Source organism: Pinus tabuliformis, chromosome 9, assembly GCF_031772625.1.
Source record: "Pinus tabuliformis cultivar Carrire ecotype Pingquan chromosome 9, CPIR1, whole genome shotgun sequence".
NCBI lineage: Eukaryota > Viridiplantae > Streptophyta > Pinopsida > Pinales > Pinaceae > Pinus > Pinus tabuliformis.
Window position 1 is genome coordinate 672,371,641 of NC_142307.1, and position 22,075 is coordinate 672,393,715.

Sequence of the window (22,075 nt, forward strand, 5' to 3'; positions counted from 1 at the left end):
GATACTGGTTGAGATGGACCTCCACACAGTAATAAGTCAGTGGAAAAGGTTATCTCCAACCTTGTTTGAACAGTTGTGGGCCTTCGTGGAATTTAAGTCTGATTTTCACAATGTATCTATCTGCGCAAGGCGGGACCCTAAAAAGATATGGCACAAGTTTCCATACTTAGTAATAGAGGCTAATGTAGAAGAGAATGTGGGGTCATGGCCAGTAGAGTGGCAAAAACCCACACATATCGATGTAGGTACCAGCAAAGGTAGAGAAGGATCTGCTATGCAAAAGACAATTGCGTAGAAACGGAAAGAAGCAACAGCATGGGAGTTGGCCGAGAAGAAGAAGAAAGAAGCCACTGCTAAAGCAACAACTGCTAAGGCAACTACCGATAAAGAGCACTGCAAAAGAGGGCACAGTAGAAGTCGAAGCATTGACTTCCCAACATATTGAAGAGAAAGAATAGTCTGAGCTGGAATGAGTCAGGAGTGACATGCAGAGCACTCCCTTCAGGCTATCAAAGCGATAGAAGGAGACAACTACCAGACCAAGGAAAAACAAAAAATCAGAGAAGCAGGAACACGCAAATCCGATGGTCCTCACTGAAGGGGACTTGGATGAGATCAGGGAGAAGGCCCGAGATACAACAACGGAGCTATGGCAACAGTTTGAAAAACAACTCCAACAATCATTCAAAAGGATGCAGAAAGATCTACATGAGTTGCACATATAGACAAGTCAGATGCAAGCGAGCATGGGCCAAGGGAGCAAGGTTCAAGCAAGGCTACAGCAAGCGAGCATGAGCATAATGGAAAGTGAATGGACTCTATACTTCAGAGTTATTCCCTTACCAGAAGGATCATTACATGCTGAGTCTGAGGAAGACAACACTCAGCTCAGAAATATCAAGGGAGTATGTATGAATTTAGCCATGCTCCCTCTTTAGACCCTCCACGTGCTTCATCAGGGGGTCTTAGATGAGCTTGGGATCAAAGGATAGTGTGTGCTATCGGTGATTAGTGAAGTTAAAATGAACAATGAAGAGATATTCGTCAAAAAGGTTTAGGATATTAAGGAAAAGGAGGAGCTAGTAGCGCGAAGACAGAGCTTAGAAGCAACAATTACACAAGCAACTCAGTACTGGAGCTACACATTCTAGAGGATGCAACCGCATCAGAAAAGGTTTGAAAATTATCTGTTGTTGTGCAACAGTCTGAGGAGGAGGTAGGGCGAGTCACTTTTGATTTTCAAATGAAGATCTCAGAACTAAAATTGAAACTTTACCAGGCTACTCTGCCAAAGGTCAGTGAGTAGCGCAACGTAGCCATCAAAGAACACATGTCTACTTTGGAGAATGTAGTATCGAGCTGCAATGATCTCTTTGAACATGCAATGGAGTTATGGACCACTCTGCAGGAGGAATCCAACTTGTATAGATTAGGTACATAGATCAGAGAGGCACAGCTGAAAGTCAATGAGATCAGGGCGACTACGCACACTTTGGTTCCAGTCCAGCTCTTCACGTGCTTAAAAGAAATGAAGGTGTTATAGGGATAGATTGAGGAGCTGCAGCGTAAAGAACAAGTTTTGAAGGCTCAGATTCAACCATGGATAGAGGAGGTGAACTAGATTACTCTAGCTATCCAAGAGAAGATGAAGACTTTCCAGCAGAGACAAAGGACCATGCACCTCGCGATGGAGGGACCAACTATAGAGAAGTTGTTCGAAGAAGTGCAATAGGCCACCGTATAGATAACAACTGATCTTGAAGTCATAAAGATGGAGTTCAGTGAACTTCGCCATAAAGTGGAGAAACCAGCTGTGTGACTCGAGGGCGAGGTACCATATTTGTGTTGGGAACCTATTGGGTTGGGGTCCTTGGGGTCAAATTTTGTAAAAGTTTTTGTTAAAGAATTTAAAGTCTCTGCAAAATGTGGAAGCGAAGTACGAAACTAAGTAAGAGTCAAAGGGGCATTAGTCCCTTGTATTGGTAGGTTATAGGTTAGTTTTGAGACTCACCCATGGTTCGTGGGCCATGGTATTGTAATGAAAAGGTTATATATAGTTGAGTCGTAGCGAGTCTAAAGGGATAACCTTTTGATAGAGAATTAGTGTAAGGGCAAGGTTTTAAAGTAGGAAAATTTTGTTTCCTGTACTTAGGCAAAAGGGAAAGGCTCTTGCAGTTAAGTGTGCGGAGACCTTGGTAAGTCTGTTGCTAAGAGCGCGGTCCCATACAGTTAGGTGCACAGGGATAAGAAGTTTGTATCTGAACATTACATCTTAATAAAGATTGTTTTGAGCTGAATCTGTGCATCTGTGCCTTGTTTATTTACTTCTGTTTAAGTTTATGTATCTTCGCTCTATAATATGTTTTATGTGAATTAATGCTTTATTTCTACGTGTAACGAGTAGATCTGTAATATTTATGCATAATAAGTATAATCAACCTCCTTCGCAAAGCTCGGGAAGTTGTTAAATAAACCTGTTGTAGTGAAACTACTCAGAAGGGGTAGATCTGCACAAAGGGAGATCTAGGTCATAAATGCTTTAGAATATACTGTTTATTGCATGAAAGTAGTGAATCTATGTCATTTATGCCTGTTAAGTACAATCAAGTACCTTCGCGAAGGTCTGACGGTCAATTCGGAGGAGTTGGAGTGGCTTCTAGTCGGAAGGAATAGGTCTACGCGAAGGCAAATCTAAGCTATAAGAACCTTAGGAAGACCATCACACAGGCCTCTGGATGTAGAAACCTAGTTCTCGCATTGCCCAATATTGCTTCGGGTGAGACTCCAACCTGCGCTGTGTAGTTTTTTTCTGAAAGGTCTAGCATTTAGGGTTTTGTTGGTTAGCGGGAATAACTTTGAACCTAGTTCAGGCCCCCTTAAGGCAACACTTTTTCAATTACCAACTATTATAAAGTGCCAACATCCTCAACCTCCGATATGACATCATCACTCCACGTTGAACTTATTTAGTGTTGACATCTGTCACCCATATTTTCCCACTTATGCCCCTCAAAATGCCAAAACTATCTGCCACATTTCTTATCATACCACCACATCATGATGACATTAGATGCCACTGTAGCTTTATCAGAACCAAACACATGCTGCCACGTGTGTTTATCAGAGCCAATCATATGTTGCCATGTGTGTTTATCAGAGCCAATCATATGTTGCCATGTATAGATTATCGAAACCAATCATATGCTGCCATGTGTCCTCCTAGAGGAGAGAGAAAAGGGCCCATCCACCTTTGGTTTTGCTATGAAATCCTTTCTTAATCTTTATCTCTATTCCCCAACGGTTTTTAACGTTATTAGAAATTTTAACAGTATCACAACTTTTTAAAGGTTTGCACTTTTAGAAGTTATGATCCTCCGATTGATGATGTTCTGATCTCCTCTGAGTTCCGACACTAGCTCTGATGTATTGGACCTTCGACATTGCGCTTGCTGATAAAATGTTGCGTTGATAATGTGACCTCCAACGTTCTGACCTCCGATATTGCAATGCAGCGATAATGTGACCATTGATATCTCTGACCTCTGATATTATGATGTGGTGATAATATGACCGTTGATATCTCTAACTTTCGATATGCGATCGTTGATATCTATGATTCTCTGATGATGTAATCGCCAATATCTCTGGACCTCCGATATACGATCTCTGATATTCTGGACCTTCCAAAGGCTTCAATCCTTGAAACTTTAGTAGACCATATCTTTTGATCCAGGAGTCCATTTTTGGACTTCCACATATCATTGAAAAGATTTTTCAGAGAACTTTCCAATCGAGAGGGTCTAATTTAGAATTTGAGTCCTTTTATGGCTTGGAAAATGACTGCAAAATTCTCTACCCTTTTGCATTATTTTGACATCGTTTGGCACCATTCAAACAATTTTGTAGTAAGTGATAACATTGGCTCCAATTGGGCAGAGTGCCTTGCTAGCAAGGCACTCTGAACCTACAGGCTAGTAGCCTTCACCAATGGGCTTGAAGCCAAAAATATATTGAACCTATAAAACCAGAAAATATCCATGGAACTTTATTTGTCGGGAATCCTTTCCTCGTAAATCTGAAATGCAGAACTACAAACTCTAAATACTAGAAATTAAACATTCACATAATGACATTATTTATATACAACTCTTGCTTATGCATAGGGCTCAATTTGGGTGCTGGACCTAATTTCCCCATGTTGCTAAAATTTAAAAATCAAAACAAGAATGCATCATGAAAAATCTTCAAACAAAAAACTTGATACATATCCTAGAAACAACATTTGTTGCTAACCACATAATTTTGTCATGTAGTCAACTACTGGGTCATAGAATTGATGAGAGAATATTTCAACTGCCACATTTTCTTGAAAGGTCTTCTACCTAATATGTTCTTGATTAGGGCAGCCACATACACTACTTTTCTCTTTTTATTTTTCACAAATGGGCCTAAATGGGGGAGGTGACTTCTCTTCTTTGAGGACTTCAGGCTTAAAGCAGTTTTGATCTTAGGACTCCTTATTTTTTTTTTTAATAATTGGATCTAAAGGCCCCTTTACCTTATTAGATGGCTTAGGAGGCTCTTGGGAGGAAATTCCTTCATTTTAGTCTTGTCCCCTTGATCTCTTTCTAGATGACCGAAGATCATATTTCTTGTGCAACTAAGCCTGCATGAAATGAGTGAACTTCTTACAGTAATCATCAATCTCACCAACATTTCGCATTTCATCAAGATCATCCTCCTCTTCTTCGTACATTTTGACTTCTTGTTCTTCATGAGAGAAAATGGAATACAATTTCCCCTGAACTTCATTGGAATATTATATCTGATCCTTCAGATCATGTTTTATATATAATGGAGGAACGATGTGGTATTGTTTTTCTTTCCTCTCCCTTTGAAATATCTCTAGGGGAGGCCTTCGTATTGGGGATTGAAACCTCGATTAGTATCCTAGAAGTTCTATCGTGGAAGGTTTTTGTTTTCTAGCTCTAGTTTTATCAGTTTATTTGTGAAGTTTTTTATCAACTTACACATTGCCTCCATATTCTGTTCTTGGGATTCTCTTCCATGACTTGGGGAAGATTCCTCTTCTTTCCCATTTTTCTTCTCTCCAGGGTTAGTTCTGCTTCTTGACTTACTTATTGATGTAAAATTTTCTTCTACCTCGAGAGAATCAGTATTGGGGGATTTTTCCTTGCAAATACTTCTGGATATTAGTCTTTATGGATTAGATACATATGGTGTTCTTTGCTGAGAGGTATCTGAGAAGGTATGGGGACTTTTAAAAGCCAGGGTGATGAAATTATGACTTGAGAGTGGAGTTTTCATGATGTTTACCATAAGATTGAAATAGTGGAGTCACCAAGGTGAGAGATCTTCAACCCACACGCCCACTTCTCACTCAACAAAGGCAATGTAAAAATTGTCGTACCCAGGGAAAGGTATTATGATTCGTTCCCAGAAAACGATACCAGAAATATGTTGTCACCTTTTTTATCACCTGTCACACAATTGATTTCAAAATATATAGAAGCCTCCTATAGACAACCTCTGGGTTATAGGAAGCCAGTGCGTAGGGCATCTGAGAGGAGTACTTTTGAAGATTATCAGCAGGCCTTTCTTCTGCACTCCATATTTCACGTAGTTTGAAAAGAGATAATTCAGGGGCTTGGTTCAACAGTCCTTCATCAAGTTCAAATCAAGAAAACACATAGATCTAAATACTCACGGGGTAAATATCGCTAATATCAAAGAAAAATGTCTTAGTTATGGTGGACGACACACAACAATAGTAAGCTTAACACTGTTGTTGTAGTATAGAAGAACAAGAGGAAGGAAAGGAGGGTAATATATGAAGAGGGATAGACAGAACACAAAATCTTAAGAAACAATATCCAACATAAATATGGAAGAGTGAGGAGATGAAAACGCAGAAAGAGTGGAGCACGAATTAAGTTCTCAAACTCTATGCCTCATGAATACATATGTCCCCAAACAAAAATAAGTAAATATTGAGCACATACAGGTATTGTAGGTTATCAAATAGCACAAGTAAATATGTTGTTACACAGGTATGGTAGGCTATCAAATAACACGAGTAAATATGTTGTTACATAGATACTTTTACTACTTAGTAGCAAACATACAACTATGAATGAGAGTGAAATGAGTAGCTTCATTACACGATTTCAGAGGTGGAAAGACATACACGAAGTGATATACAAAGGTGAAAACATAATGTGCATTTCTCTGATTGAAAACAACAAAATTGCTTCATTAATCCTTGAAGATGGAGTCCAAATCACTAATCCATTACATTTAAAAATTGTACATGCCCGAGAACCTCATGAACAAGAAAATTGAACCGAAGTGGAAATACAAAATTCAGGCCTCTTGGGTGCATAATTATGGAACCTGTCTTGAGTGTTTCTTCCCTCTATTTATAAGGAGAGGGGGATCTTTGAACAACAGTTACAAAATATCTCAGCCAAACTCATTTTGTCTGATCGACTAGTTGTCTCAGCATGCGAAGGTCTGCTTCCCAAATCATTACAAAGGATTTGATTCCTTTCTTTAAAATGCAGAAATTACAGAATAAAAGAAATGAGGAAAACTAAATGACGGTTGAGGAAAATATCTCCCTGCCATTCCTGTGATGGCCTTTGATCAAGCCATGTCTTTGCCATGATGTTCCTCTTTAGTTGTTCAGTCGGTTCACCTATTTCTTTCGCCTTAACTGCTTGAATTCCCCACTCTTTGGAGCCAGGAGCGATCAACTATCGGTTGCTTTCCATAGTGCTAAAACAGTTATTGACTTGGAAATATTTCATTACCTGACTATGTGGAGCTCCATGCTGAGAAATTAATTCTCATGTGACCTGCACACTGCTTCCTATGTCCCATACCTCAATTTACTCACTAAGGACATGTGTCGGAGCATAGAGATGGATTCTATCACCTAAAGGCAGACCCAACATTCTTTCCTGCGAATCGTGGTCCTTACTACCTTGACCCAATGATCTTTGATAGTCGCCATTACTCCTAAGACCAACTCCTTTACTCTTGCATTCAATCTTGCAGCTACCAACTAATATGCCTTTAACTCTCTGTATTACACTATTGGAGTGTTGGGCATGGAATCCCCCCAAGGCATGTTTTGGGGCTCACAACCCAAGTTTTGACCGAATCTTGTTGTAAAGCTCTGCGAATTGCCAGTGCGAGGTGAGAAAGTATGATAGAGTCACAGGGTTGTCCACCCTAGTTTTGTAATGTAATGTTGGCTGGATAGACCTACCCATAGTCCGCGGACCATGGGATTGTATAAACAGAGTGGGGCTCTAAGTGTATAGGGGAATTATGTAAGTAAGTAGGAGGATGAGAAGTATGAGTGATTGAGTCACAATGCGAATTGTCTTTGGGTCGTAGAGTAGGAGAAGGCTCTGTAGCTAAGTGCATAGAGGCCTAGTAGTCTGCAGCTGAGTGTGCAGACCCCTGCAGATGAGTGCGCAGGGCGAAGTCGAGTCTGTAACCAAGGAAGAAATTAATAAAGAGAAGTTTTATCCTAATTCTGTGTATCTATTCTTGGTTTATTGCATGTTTGATATAATTTGCAAATATACTGTTTATTTACTGCGCGTACCTGTATGAATGGTTTATATTGTTAAGTATACATAAAGCACTCAAGTAGGCAAAGCTAACATTGGAATATAATCAAGGTCTTGGGTAATAACGCAGAGCGCGACGTTCAACCCCAGGGTAGGGTTGCGCGAAGGCAGTATAACAGGTTGCAAAGTACAGGAAAGTCCACAAAGCAACCTGCGCACAGGGTCAAACCGCGGACTAGTCGAACTCATCAGACATCTCATGGGTGCAGAAACCTGGTTCTACCACCCTCCCATACTACTTCGGGTGGGACCTCAGTTTGCGCTCCGTGGGCTATTGCCGAAAGGGCCAGTAGTACTAGGATTTGGTTTGGCTAACTTAACTCTGAACCTAGGTCAGGCTCCAACAAGCCAACAAATGGCTCTATTGCCGGGACCGAGATCTGCATAAGAGATGTCTGATGTCACATCACTAGAATCCAATAAAGAAAGGAATTGAAGAGTGGTTGGACAGAAAGATTCACGAGTTCGCAACATAGGAAAACAACAATCCACGACTATCGAAGGAAAAGTGGTTAGATTGCTACTTATATACGGAAATCCATGAAATTTTATTTGCATCCTTCCCTACTAAGTTGTATGAGTGGATTACGAATCTAGTAGAAAGTCAAGGAAGGTGTAGGCTCAAAAAACCCATTGTGTGGACTCTAGAGTTGGTGCGCAGACTAGAAGCATCAGAAGATAAGATCGTGTGCACTGTCAATCACTAGCTGGATCAAATCATAGGAGGGTTCATCAATGAATTCATGGTAGATACTTTAGTCAGCTATAGCGAGACGAAACGATGCTTCTGTTGAGTCTTGAAAATGTCATTCATTTGCATTACACTTTCACTATTATGTCCATTATATCACCTCCCTTTCACTTCCATTTCACTACTATGTCACCACATTCATCCCACTTTCATTATCATTGGGCCACCTTTATGTTTTTCCAATCTTTATTATTTCTAAGCCTTTTAAGTGAATTTGTGGTTAAACATTAGAAAATAATGTGCATATGCTTATACCTAACAAATGGGTTGAGATTGTTGACATGTGTAGGTTGAAAGGAGGCTTCTAGAAGACCCTTATGTGGCACTCTAAGGCCAAATTCGAATTTGGTTCGAAAGAATCATGGGATCATGAGGATATGTGTCACATCTCCTAATTGTATTGTAACTCTAAAAAGACATGTGTCTTATCAGTTCCTATTTTGATTAGGACTCTAGAGGTAGAGGGAGAGATTCATGGACTATCATTAATGAGATGGCTCTCATCTTTTTGTATAAATAGGAGATCTCTCTCCTTCATTTGCTAGTCTTTTCCTTTAGTCTTTTCTTAGTCCTTTTAGTTTGTTAGTCCCATGGCTTTTGAAAGCTTTGGAGAGCTTTGTTGTACTTTGCACTTTTGAAGAAATTGAATAAAGCTTTGATGTTCTCAACATGGAAGGAGATGTGAAGTAGATGTCATGGAGCATATTAGGATGTAAGTAGATTAGATTTCATTTTGTAAATATTGCTTTGTAGAATGTAAGGTAGATTAGATTTTCATTCATGCAATTTTAATTTATGCAAGTTATTTTCTCTCGGGATTGTGTGTCTTTGTTGTATTTGCTTTATCTCTAATGGTATTTTCAGTTGTCATATTCATAAGTTGCTGCCTTTATTTTATTTTTCTAGCTTGATTTCTAGTTTAGTTTCTCAAGTTGTATGCTAACATATTGATGGTCTCTTTATCATAAGTTGTTCATATTTAAGAGATCAGAATATTAATAAATTATAGCTTGCTTTGAGTACTTTTTAGACTAATCTCTAACTACTTCTTAATCGTGTTTCACATAATCCCATATGTTGGAAGCAGAGAGTTAGGAAGAGTTGAACATTATAACTGGTCTTTAAAGTGGATTTTTCTTATTTTGATTACTTTTTAGACTTATTTCTAACTACTTCTTAATCGTGTTTCACATAATCCCATATGTTGGAAGCAGAGAGTTAAGAAGAGTTGAACATTATAACTGGTCTTTAAAGTAGTTTTTCTTATTTTTTTTGCAGCAGCATGAGTAGTGACTAGTGCCATTAGAAAGTGGTTTTTATGCTTTGCTTTCAGTTTCATTTCAAGTTATTTCTTTCAAGCTCTTTCTTTGCAAGTTTAATGTACAGTTTGAATTACTGCATGCCTTCAAGTTGATTGTAGATTAATGATGCACATAGCCTTCTAATGAACTAATGACGTGATAGAATCATCTTGTCATTTTGCTGCAGCAACAAGGATACTGGGTCTCATAGTCATTCTCTTATTATTTGATTATTTCATGTAAGAACAAAACCCCAAAAACAACATAAACTATAAAACAACGAAGTAAGAGAAAGGTTAACTAAGCACATATAGTGCACCACACTTCATCAGTTTACGATACCCGGATTGATAATTTATGTAGAGCAATTTAAGACATTAAATTGACTAGACATTTTGGCGCCGTTGCCGGGGAAGTGTAATTAGGAGACCTTATTTCTTACATCTGAAAAAAAAAATTAATAATCCTTGAGTATGCTCTCCTCTTGCACTTTGTGTGATCTGGAGGATCAGAAAAAGGATTGTTAAGTAAAAAAGACAAAATAATAATTCTTGAGTATGCTCTCCTCCTGCACTCTGTGTGATCTGGAGGATCAGAAAAAGAATTGTTAAAAGAAAAAATAGGAGACAAAATAAACTTCAAACATTTCAATTGATTCAATAAAAAAAAAAAAAAATGAAAAAAAAAAAATGAAAAAATGAAACTCAACTGCTTTGATAGGTTCAAATTGTCCAAAATTGTCTGGTTATGCTTTGTAGTGGTCTTCAAAACACTGTATCTTGTTCAAATAAGGTTTTGCAACTTAGCTGCGGAAACTGCCCTGATTCCGCAGCTAGCTGACAATTCTGTAGCTAGCTGACAATTCCGCAGTTGTTTCAAGGTTTAGCAGGTTACAGGCATCCAATGAAAAAACCGACCACATGGGCATCTCCAGAATTGTCTCGACATGGATCCTATCCTAGTCACCCTGCTCAGATCGATGAAAAACCAGCCTAAAACCTCAGTCAAAGTCTTGTTTTTAACATGTTTTTCTTGAAGTATTTGCTGCCTGAAATTGAAAATCATTAATCCTTTTTATAAAATTTTACAATTTCAGAGAAGAAAAAAAAAGAGAAAAACAATCTATGGCTATCTCCATTTCTAGTTTTCACTGTGGCTTCAATAAAAATCTGCCTCCTTGTTCAAGCTTTGGCCTGAAACAAACTCTGTTTTCAAAAAGAAAAATGTACTAGGACCCTGACCAGCTTGTGCTTACCTCAGTATAGGCTCATATAAGTCCCTCTGTGTATCCATTTGCCCCTGCATACCATCCCTCAATGTCATCAAGGTTTTCTTCCTGATGTTCAGAAGGAGAAATCTAGAGAAGTAAGTGTTTAACAGTGAACCACTCTTTTCAAAATAAAAGTGGTATTCCTTGGGTAAAACCTCTACTAGAATATTGTGCATAATAAAGCAAAGAAATGATATGTGCCTTTGGTTCTTTTGAAGACAGACTTGAAGGAAACAATTTCGTATTGATGATTACTCCCTCACTCCACCGTTTTTTTTCACTCTCGGTTTCATTCACCACTCTGTTTCATCGTAAACCTCTCTGTTCCATTTTCCTCACCTATCCACTTAAAACGCCAATCACCAGTCCTGCAATTTCATCACAGCCACTCTGTTATAGCCGTAATACCCACTGTTGAGCACTGTTTTTCCGCATAGTTTTCTCCTCCAGCGTGCAAACACCACTGTCAGAGCTGCAGAGTGAGCTGATAACCGAAATGGGCAAGTTATTAAGAGCAGAGCCGGAAGGTTCTAAATGGTTGACTACATTGAATTGAACTTGTGTAACATACCTGCAAAACAACAAATAAAACCACAAGAAAAACGAATGCAAATTCATAAAAGGCCGAATGCAGAACTGTTAACTCATAAAAACGTAAACACAGGAAAAAATGTCAAACTTCAAACGTTCGATTTGCCCAAATGGAGACGAATTTCAAAAAACTAAAACATGGGTTTTTTTGCCAGGTGGGTTAATTAGATAACCCAGAAACTGTTTGGGGAAATTCGTGGTGGTCTGGGAGAAATATTCGGTTCTTTGGAGCCTCTTTTTTGCCGCCGCGTGAAAAAAACTGGATTTGAATTGATTAACTGATAGATTGAATGTGTTCTGCGTGCCTGAGGAAGGGAATTATAATTAGGAATCATTGTATATTGCTGGCATCTGAAATCCGATTACACACCTTCCCTCTCATTAAACTCAACCTGTTTGGAGACGTGTTCCAATTGAACACGACTCTCTGCCATTAAATTCCATGAAATCGTTGTCGGTTAGATGTTGGGAGAAAATCATGTTTGACGGATTCCCTGCTTAAGGATAATACCCTTGTCATCTCTGCGCTTGGCTCTTAAACATGTTGTGGAGACCCTCAAGTTTGGCCACGAGAGCAGCAAGCTGTTCATAGCAAGCCGCAGGCAAATTTCACAATGTAACTACTCAGTTGGAGCAGGCTTTAAGTGAATTGGCTTATGTAGAACTTGAATTGTCAAATGAAGTTCGAGAACAGGTTGAACTTGTACATGCCGTCATTTGTAACCATCTTATAGCCACTTTACATGAATTTTTTTGGTTATGGCTCTGCTACATATGGGCAACCTGTTATGGCTATCCTACTAAATTAATCTTGCATCAATATTATTGACGAAAAAGCCCATGTCCATAATGCCTGCCTCTTCACCAGGTGCTGCTGCTTTTTGCTGTTACAACATCTGTTGTTGCTGCCCTTGAGAGATATACTCTGCTGTTGCTACCCTTGAGAGAGCAGAGAATGATGCGGTCATCTTCCCATATAGGAAATTCATGTCACAAAAAAAAAAAAAACAACAAAACATTAAGATTTGGACTCCAAAGGATCAAAATAATTTTGTTATGGACTTTTTGTCATATGATCCCCTGATATGATCTGAGGTTTTTGTTGTAATTACTACACTCTGCACTTTCCGCAGCCAATACAGTGTTTCCGCAGCCAATACAGCGTTTCCGCAGCCAATCCCAGATTCCGCAGCTGTTTTGTTAAACTCTAGGTTGCAGGTGTCATCAAGCAAAACAAGTCACATGGGTAGCTAAGGAAATGTCAGTACATGGATGGTGTCCTATTCATTCGATCAAATTTGATGAAAAATACCCCGGTCAAAGGGAAGTCAAATTGGGTGTTATCACAAAGTCGCCACACTGAGTCGCCACACTAAGTCGCTGCATGTCAAGAAAAAATAATAATTTTGAATCAATGAAATGAACAAGTTATTTTCTCACTTTTCTGAAGGTATTGATTAATTTTGGACTGATAATGAAAGATGAATGGCTAACTTTTTATTCAAGATTTTTAGCTACAGAGCTGTTCCCCAATTCCGCAGCCAGAAAAACCTCATTGTTCAAATCAGCCTATCTTTCTCATACAAAATCAGATTTTGATGATTTAAGTACCATTGGAAAGATCTCAACAAGATCTATACAATGAGAAATATATCATTAGAGTTTGAAATGGCAAATAATGAAATAAATTGCTGGAAAGAAGCAACATCAACTTGAGGCACTAATTCCAAAGCAGGTATAAATTCTTTTGATTTTTCCTTTGAGAACTTGTTTCATTAATACAACTTCTCAGTTTTGTGTGTAAATATCATAACTAGAGAGATTGATCACCTCTCTCCTTTGATAATCTTACATTCCATTGCAGAAGAAGTATTAGTTTTTTTTCAGGTTCCAGGAGGAAGGACAAATGACTACAAGAGAATGGTGTCTCTCTAAGAGACCAATTTGTTTCATAAGAGGATGATCAGCAACAAAGAGGAAATATGTTGATGCAAAATCAGATCCAAACACTTGAAAAACTTTCAGATACTATTGTCTCCATCACATCCATCCATCACATCCATACTTCATAATAAACCATTCACCTCATTCCACTCCATATTTTCCATTTTCATTCACATACACTTTCCATCTCTTTTTGTCCATTCATAACCCACAAATAAAAGCAAGAGGCTCATTCACATGCTTATTGCCATTGCCATTTCTGTTCTCCATTGCCATTTTCCATTCCTTGTCATTTTCATTCTGCAAATAAGCCCTGCTTCAATGCAAATTATTGAGTCCATAGTCCTTTGAGTTTAAGTTCTTTGTAAAAACACCTTGAGGCTTGCATGCCTTAATGGCAAGTCCTCATGCTGACAAACAATGGGAATACATTAATGTCCCTTGTTCGTTAGATCTTCTAGGTGACTCGACATCAGCAAATTCATTCGTACCTAGCAAGATGTGTTTGGGGCATCTTGACTCTCATTGTCATCAATGGTGAGAGTTCTCGTGTTGACTAGTGGCATTCATTAATGGCCACTAAGCCAACAATTTCCTACTATGTTCGACATCAGAACATATTTTCACATAGTAGGAATTATGCCAATGAGTTTTGAAGACATGAAGACTATTATTTTCAGCATTTTGGAGCAGATTCAGCAAGTTTTAGTAGAAGCAATAAAAAACCATCTTATCTCTCTATCCATGACCCCTCTTGTTCAGCCACTTGAAGAAGAATATGATCAGAAGTTTTCAGCCACCACACATACAACTCATCCATTCCAAAGGGTAAGTGAAGGTACGGCATTTTCTAACTTTTAACCATAGAATTCCATAAAAAGCTAGAATGATAATTGTTGGAAAAACATTTCTCTTCCTCATTTCATAAAATTGCCAATACCATCAGTTGGGGGGGGGAAATACATTCATATTCATATCTTTCCATGTCCATATCATATTCAGGAGCTCACATACTTCCAACATATATTAATTATTACATTGCTATTATGAGCATACAATGGCTTTTGAAAAAAGTGCTTAAAGGATAAATTGGATACAAACCAAATCATGGTTGTCACACAAGAACCAACCATCATGCAATCCAATAAAGATATACTTTGCAACAATAATCAAAATATCATTATGCAAAGTTCAAAGATCAAAATAGAAGGAAACAACAACAAAAAAAAAATAAAAAAATGGTTGTAACACAAGAACCAACCATGTTGCAATTCAAGTGAAACACTTTGCAGAAATATGAAGTTATCAAATGATATCATGCAAAGTTAAGCCAAAGCTCAAGGATCAAAAGAGCTAATGTAATATATATTGCATGAGGACATGCAATAGCTTCAGTTGGGGGGTATGTTGAGTCTTGAAAATGTCATTCATTTGCATTACACTTTCACTATTATGTCCATTATATCACCTCCATTTCACTACTATGTCACCACATTCATCCCACTTTCATTATCATTGGGCCACCTTTATGTTTTTCCAATCTTTATTATTTCTAAGCCTTTTAAGTGAATTTGTGGTTAAACATTAGAAAATAATGTGCATATGCTTATACCTAACAAATGGGTTGAGATTGTTGACATGTGTAGGTTGAAAGGAGGCTTCTAGAAGACCCTTATGTGGCACTCTAAGGCCAAATTCGAATTTGGTTGGAAAGAATCATGGGATCATGAGGATATGTGTCACATCTCCTAATTGTATTGTAACTCTAAAAAGACATGTGTCTTATCAGTTCCTATTTTGATTAGGACTCTAGAGGTAGAAGGAGAGATTCATGGACTATCATTAATGAGATGGCTCTCATCTTTTTGTATAAATAGGAGATCTCTCTCCTTCATTTGCTAGTCTTTTCCTTTAGTCTTTTCTTAGTCCTTTTAGTTTGTTAGTCCTATGGCTTTTGAAAGCTTTGGAGAGCTTTGTTGTACTTTGCACTTTTGAAGAAATTGAATAAAGCTTTGATGTTCTCAACATGGAAGGAGATGTGAAGTAGATGTCATGGAGCATATTAGGATGTAAGTAGATTAGATTTCATTTTGTAAATATTGCTTTGTAGAATGTAAGGTAGATTAGATTTTCATTCATGCAATTTTAATTTATGCAAGTTATTTTCTCCCGGGATTGTGTGTCTTTGTTGTATTTGCTTTATCTCTAATGGTATTTTCAGTTGTCATATTCATAAGTTGCTGCCTTTATTTTATTTTTCTAGCTTGATTTCTAGTTTAGTTTCTCAAGTTGTATGCTAACATATTGATGGTCTCTTTATCATAAGTTGTTCATATTTAAGAGATCAGAATATTAATAAATTACAGCTTGCTTTGAGTACTTTTTAGACTAATCTCTAACTACTTCTTAATCGTGTTTCGCATAATCCCATATGTTGGAAGCAGAGAGTTAGGAAGAGTTGAACATTATAACTGGTCTTTAAAGTGGATTTTTCTTATTTTGATTACTTTTTAGACTTATTTCTAACTACTTCTTAATCGTGTTTCACATAATCCCATATGTTGGAAGCAGAGAGTTAAGAAGAGTTGAACATTATAACTGGTCTTTAAAGTAGTTTTTCTTATTTTTTTTGCAGCAGCATGAGTAGTGACTAGTGCCATTAGAAAGTGGTTTTTATGCTTTGCTTTCAGTTTCATTTCAAGTTATTTCTTTCAAGCTCTTTCTTTGCAAGTTTAATGTACAGTTTGAATTACTGCATGCCTTCAAGTTGATTGTAGATTAATGATGCACATAGCCTTCTAATGAACTAATGACGTGATAGAATCATCTTGTCCTTTTGCTGCAGCAACAAGGATACTGGGTCTCATAGTCATTCTCTCATTATTTGATTATTGCATGTAAGAACAAAACCCCAAAAACAACATAAACTATAAAACAACGAAGTAAGAGAAAGGTTAACTAAGCACATATAGTGCACCACACTTCATCAGTTTACGATACCCGGATTGATAATTTATGTAGAGCAATTTAAGACATTAAATTGACTAGACAGCTTCCTCAAGGGATCGCGAGGTAAGTACGCCAAATCTTTGAACACTTGGATTAAAATGCTACTGTGTGAAAAGCGTGTTATGCGAATAAATTGATGTTTGGGGCTACGCGGAGTGGGAGGATCTACAGAAACGAAGGTAGCATAGAACTTGAAATTAGCCCCTTGATATCACCTCTACGAGGGGGTGAAGAAGAGCTCGTGAAGGTTTCACCAAGAAGTGCGATCAATCTGATAAAGCGTCAAATTCCGCACATACCACCCTCACCCACACCACCACCAGTTTCACCATTTTCACCCCCATCTTCACCCACACCACCTCCGCCACCACCGCAAAGAAGTATGGCCAGTGTGATAAAGCTACTAGTGTTCAAGGGAGTAGGGAATGAAGATCCAAACCAATTTTGGTTCATGGTAAAAGCGGTATGGGAAACACAGGGTGTCACGGATGACAATATAAAGAACACAACGTTGGCTAGTGCTCTGCAGGATCGTGCACTGACTTGCTACATTAAACAGTCCAATGGCAATCAGAATGCGGGGATAGTGGATATCCAGACTGCGCTAAACAAAGAATTTAGCAGGCCAAAATCGGAGGCACAGCCAATCATTGGATTCAAGGAAATCACCATGCTACCAGGAAAAACCCGGTGGGAGTTGGATCAAAGACTGAAGTGCACAATTTGCAAAGTGAACATGACCTTAATAGATGAGCAACACCGCGAATGGTTTTTAGCCTCGTAAACATCGCATCTATCACAACAAGCCTAACCACTCAGGCTGAAGCTTTGGAGGTCGCGATGAGATTGCACGAGACTTCGATACAAGATCCAAACCTATGAGTCTAACAGATTCACGTGTAGTTAAAGAACTTGTGCCTTGAGATGGAGAGTTTGAAACAAGACATGATGGTTCACCCAGAAGCACGCGAGGAGGTATGGTGCGTAAAGTGCAAAGGCCAGGGACATGACAAGGACCATTGTCCAGTCTTTGTAAACTACCTGGCGGGTGGAGGACCAATTCCTTTGAGATCAGAGAAATAAGTAGGACCAAGCGCGGTGCCTGCACTGTGGTGCGCGATTTGTCAGATAGGAAAGAAGCATGCTACAGATAACTGCAATCTATTACAAAAGTATACGCATATTTCCCAGCAGTTGTTCTGTAATTTCTACAGGTTAGTAGGCCATGATGAGCGCACCTATAGAAGTTACGAACTAATGATGGATCAGACTCCTACCTATAGAGTTCAGGCCGAAACATAGCCCCTTGATCAAAATGCAGGAAAGGCGTGCGCTGGCTTTCAGGGGCATGGACGAGACCGAGGAGGAATGGGACCAAGAAGAGGTCACGGCCAACTGATATGTTACAATTGCAGAGGACCGGGGCATTATGCATGCGATTGTAGAAATCCAACAAGACCATCATGCTTATATTGTACGCAGTTTGATCATGAGATGGAGGACTATCCCACGCTGATAGCAAGTTTGCGTGGTAAAGGAGCACTCCAACCTCCCTCGACTCAAAGCTTGTAAATGATGAGGTATGAGCTACGTGAGGAAGACTTGAATGTAAATATCGTGCTCCAGAGTGGTATCACGACAAGGGATGACAAAGGCAGGCAGCCTGAAGAAAGTACCTGGGTTCACAAGGCCCCAACAAAGGAACCTGAATTTGATCTGGAGCGTGCTAAAGAGACATTCATGGAAGCTAAGAGGAGCTTCGTTGATGCCTCCACTTCAGGAAGTAAAGACAGATTGGAACCATAAATGGACCCATCAATGCTCACCACATTGTTGGAGACATGCATGAAGCTTCTACGTGACAGCAAGGTTGTGAAGGGGCTGCAAGAACTCATAACTAAATGTGCTGGGATCGTGCCAAGAGAACTGCACGTAGTCCGGAAGCTCGAGAAGCACACAACACAAACAGGGAGTGATATGAGATTGACCGTGCATATTGGGGAGTATGAAATGGATCAAGTGATTCTAGATCTAGGATTGGATGCGAACGTCCTTCCAAAGTAGACATGGGAGCGCATGGATAGGCCTGCGTTGCAATGGTCTCCTATCCAACTACGAATGGAAAACTAGCAGAAGATCCTACCTATGGGGAGATTACAGGGAATCACGGTAGATATCGAAGGTGCAAGCACACTTGCGGATTTCGAAGTGATAGAGATTGTTGATGACAACAATTCCTATCCTACACTACTGGGAATAGATTGGGCCATTGACATGAATGGAGTGATAAATATAAAGAAGTGCAAGATGATTTTCAAGAAAAAGTCACTAAGCGTAGTGGTACCTTTAGACCCCGCGGAAGGATCGCGCTACACAGAACCAATGTGCAACAGCGACAGTGACAACAATCTGGATTGTATCTACAAGATCACCGTGTGGGAGCATGACTAGGTAAATCCAATAGCGGATGGAAGGGTTTCGTGGGAGCATGAAAGCTCCTGCACCTCAGATTCGGACGAGGAAATAGAACGATGGCAGAACCGGTTACACGAGGTAACCACACTCAACTGTAACATGATGACAAGGTCACTGCACTACGTAGCAATAGAGGCAAGAGATCTACCTATGTATGACAGGTTGAGCGAGGTGGATGATTTCCTGAACAAATTTGAAAGAGAAGTACCAGAACAACAGCGTTTCGATGCTCTGAAATGGGTACTGCACGCTACGCCCGCAAGGTGGTGGGGTACGCACTAGCAGAGTTTTGAGGACTGGTGTGAATGTAGAAGGATGATGCGCCTATGATTTGGGAAGCCTCAGATGCAGATAAAAGCCAAGTATGACGGACAAAATGGCCCATGCACCCACCTTTCCAGATGGATATAGGCGTATGGTGTGCAACCTGCATGAACGCACACTGTCCTCGCGATAAGAAACATGATCGACAAGTAGGAGCGGGCAAGACAATGGCACGAACAACCCCTCCGTTTGGGACCAGGAGGTATGATAAGACCAAGCACGCAGAAGGTTATCTGTGTGGAAGATTTTGACGAAGTGTGCGAAGTACTGAACAGGGTCCACAATGCGAAACAGACTGACTGGGACCTGTGCGTACCAGTAGTTCTATGGGCGTATAGGACCATGTGCAAGAACCTGACTGCATAGGCACCGCCAAGGCTGGAATATGAGACGAATGTTGTAAGCCTTCTAGTACTTGAAAAGCCTAATCCAACACTAGTGGGGATGATGGTTCGCGAAAACTTGGAAGCAAAAATCCAACAGGGAAATTTTAGGCTCAAAGAACTTGAAAGATAAAGGGTGCAATTAAGGAGGAAAAGCACTTTGGTAGAAGTAGAAGTCAAGAAGCTGGAAGACAAGATAAGGGACAAGTTTCTCGATAAGAAGACCACGATGGTAAAATAGGGTGTGCACGATCATGTTGACAAGCTTGAGGACTATCGCCACGAATTGATCATTCTGATGCCTTGGCTTGGAGTGCATATTACTAAGACAATTAACTAGGCTAATGTGCTATAGAGGATATGGTGCGAGATGCAGCTAGTAACAGTAAAAGGTAGGTATTTCCCAGAAGGAATGTTGGATGATCGGAGGAAACTGCACATAGGTGGCGCAGCCACCTGAATAGCCAAGGAAGGAATATTCTTAGCACTCCAGGTAGTTGGAAGGGAGCACGGGACTATAAACTATTCTGCCCGGGAGTTGTGCGAGGTTGGCACTATGCACAGAAACAAAAAGTCACAGGGTCTGAGACAATGCACGGGGGGCTGCGCTGCCGTGTGGGTTGGCCAGAAAGTGACCTCGATGTCACTATTCATGATGGGATGCTTGACTTGAGGCCAAATGGAGCAGTCGGTAGGCATTTAAGACGCGATTTATGGGCAAAATCTAGGAAAATCTGCCACCAAGAAAGCATTAATGAACCAGAATTGGGGGGAGCGGTTGAATTTGAATTCAAAAAGTGCTATAAAATACAAAGGGTTTCCCATAAAACAAAACTTGGTCATTTGTGAATTAAGGGATTGTGCAGAACCCTGAGTGTTGTGAGTCGAGCGTTGATTGAGCCCCTAAGTTCCCAAGTGCTAGATTTCCGGATGTGTATGATGGCAACTGCTCAGGATGTTATGGACATAATCAAAATGACCACCGAGGAGGTTGAACAGACCCTAACTATGGGAGATGTTCTAGAAGATGCCAGGATTTTGGCAGAAATCCTGAAATCACTGAGCACACCAAGACCCAAGAAAGAAAAACAAGCAATGGCTCCCGTACACGTGTCCCCACAGAACCGCTGTGTAGCAAACTATCGATGGAGGAAAAGGGGAAAGGCGTCGCTATAGAAACAGACGACGAAGAAGAATATCTGGAGGATCTTATCATCTCAGAGGAAGAGGATGAAGGCATGGAGAAGGACATTCAGCCTACACGCTTTGCAGCAAAATTTCCCACCTATGTCCCCCCATGAAAAGGGAAGGCGAAAGTGCCCAAGGACCTGGACGAGACCAAGAGCTCGCTCCAGACCCCGCTTCTCCCAGATAACATTATATTTGAGGCCACGCACCTAGGATGCATGCCGAGCCTAAAGTTTGAAGATTGGGACCTTGCTGACCATGAGAAGTTCCCTCACCTGGAGAAAAGGAACCTCATGAAGCCCAAACAGAACACCGCGGTGGGGGCTACAGAGCTAGAGCCGCGGAAGTGGTTGCGCGGAGTCGAGAAGGTTGTACTGCTGAATGTGCTTTAGGTGCTGCACTTCCACCCCGCCCCAATAACCATTATTGTCATCAAGCAGCTACTCTGCCTAGTGCATGATGGGTGTTTGTGGCTGGAGGAGCCCATTCCCATCACAGCAGACTTGATTCACCGTGTCTCCCAGCTTCCATGTAAAGGAGAGGATCCCGCTGACATATCGAAAGGGAAAGGTAGTGATTTGGCCATCTCAGAGGCCATGAAGAAGAAGTACAAGATGGAAAAGAAGAAGAGGGGCTACGCCATCTCCAGCATCAAGGACAAAGCAGTGCGCGTAGCGACCCAAATCCTGGTAGGAAAGGTCATGCGCAAGTGTCACACAGATGAGAAACATGCGCAGTGGTCGCACTAGCCGAGCAATGCGCGAAGGGGGTCCAATTTAACTGGTCTGAATTCCTCTACAAATTTTTTTTAGAGAATTTCCGTGAAGCCTAGGAACAAGGAAAAACATTCCATTATGTATGGCTGTTGCTGTCCATAGTGCTCGTGGTTAGGGAGTTGCCAAAGAATAGTCAATTCCCCATAATTGACAGGGACCTGCTAGAGGTCGCGAAGTATGCTTCGCTCTGGGCCACCAAGGATGCTAAGTGGATACAAAAAAGCAAAATCTTCTCATTGTTCATGGAAATGAACCTTAGAATGGGGATCAATCGTAAACCGAGGTTGTCACCCACTGTTTACAACAGTCTACAGGGTTTTTTCGATTTTAAAGTGGACATGCATAACATCTATATCAGGGCGTGCAAGGACTCGACCAAGAAGAGGGTAAAGCTACCCT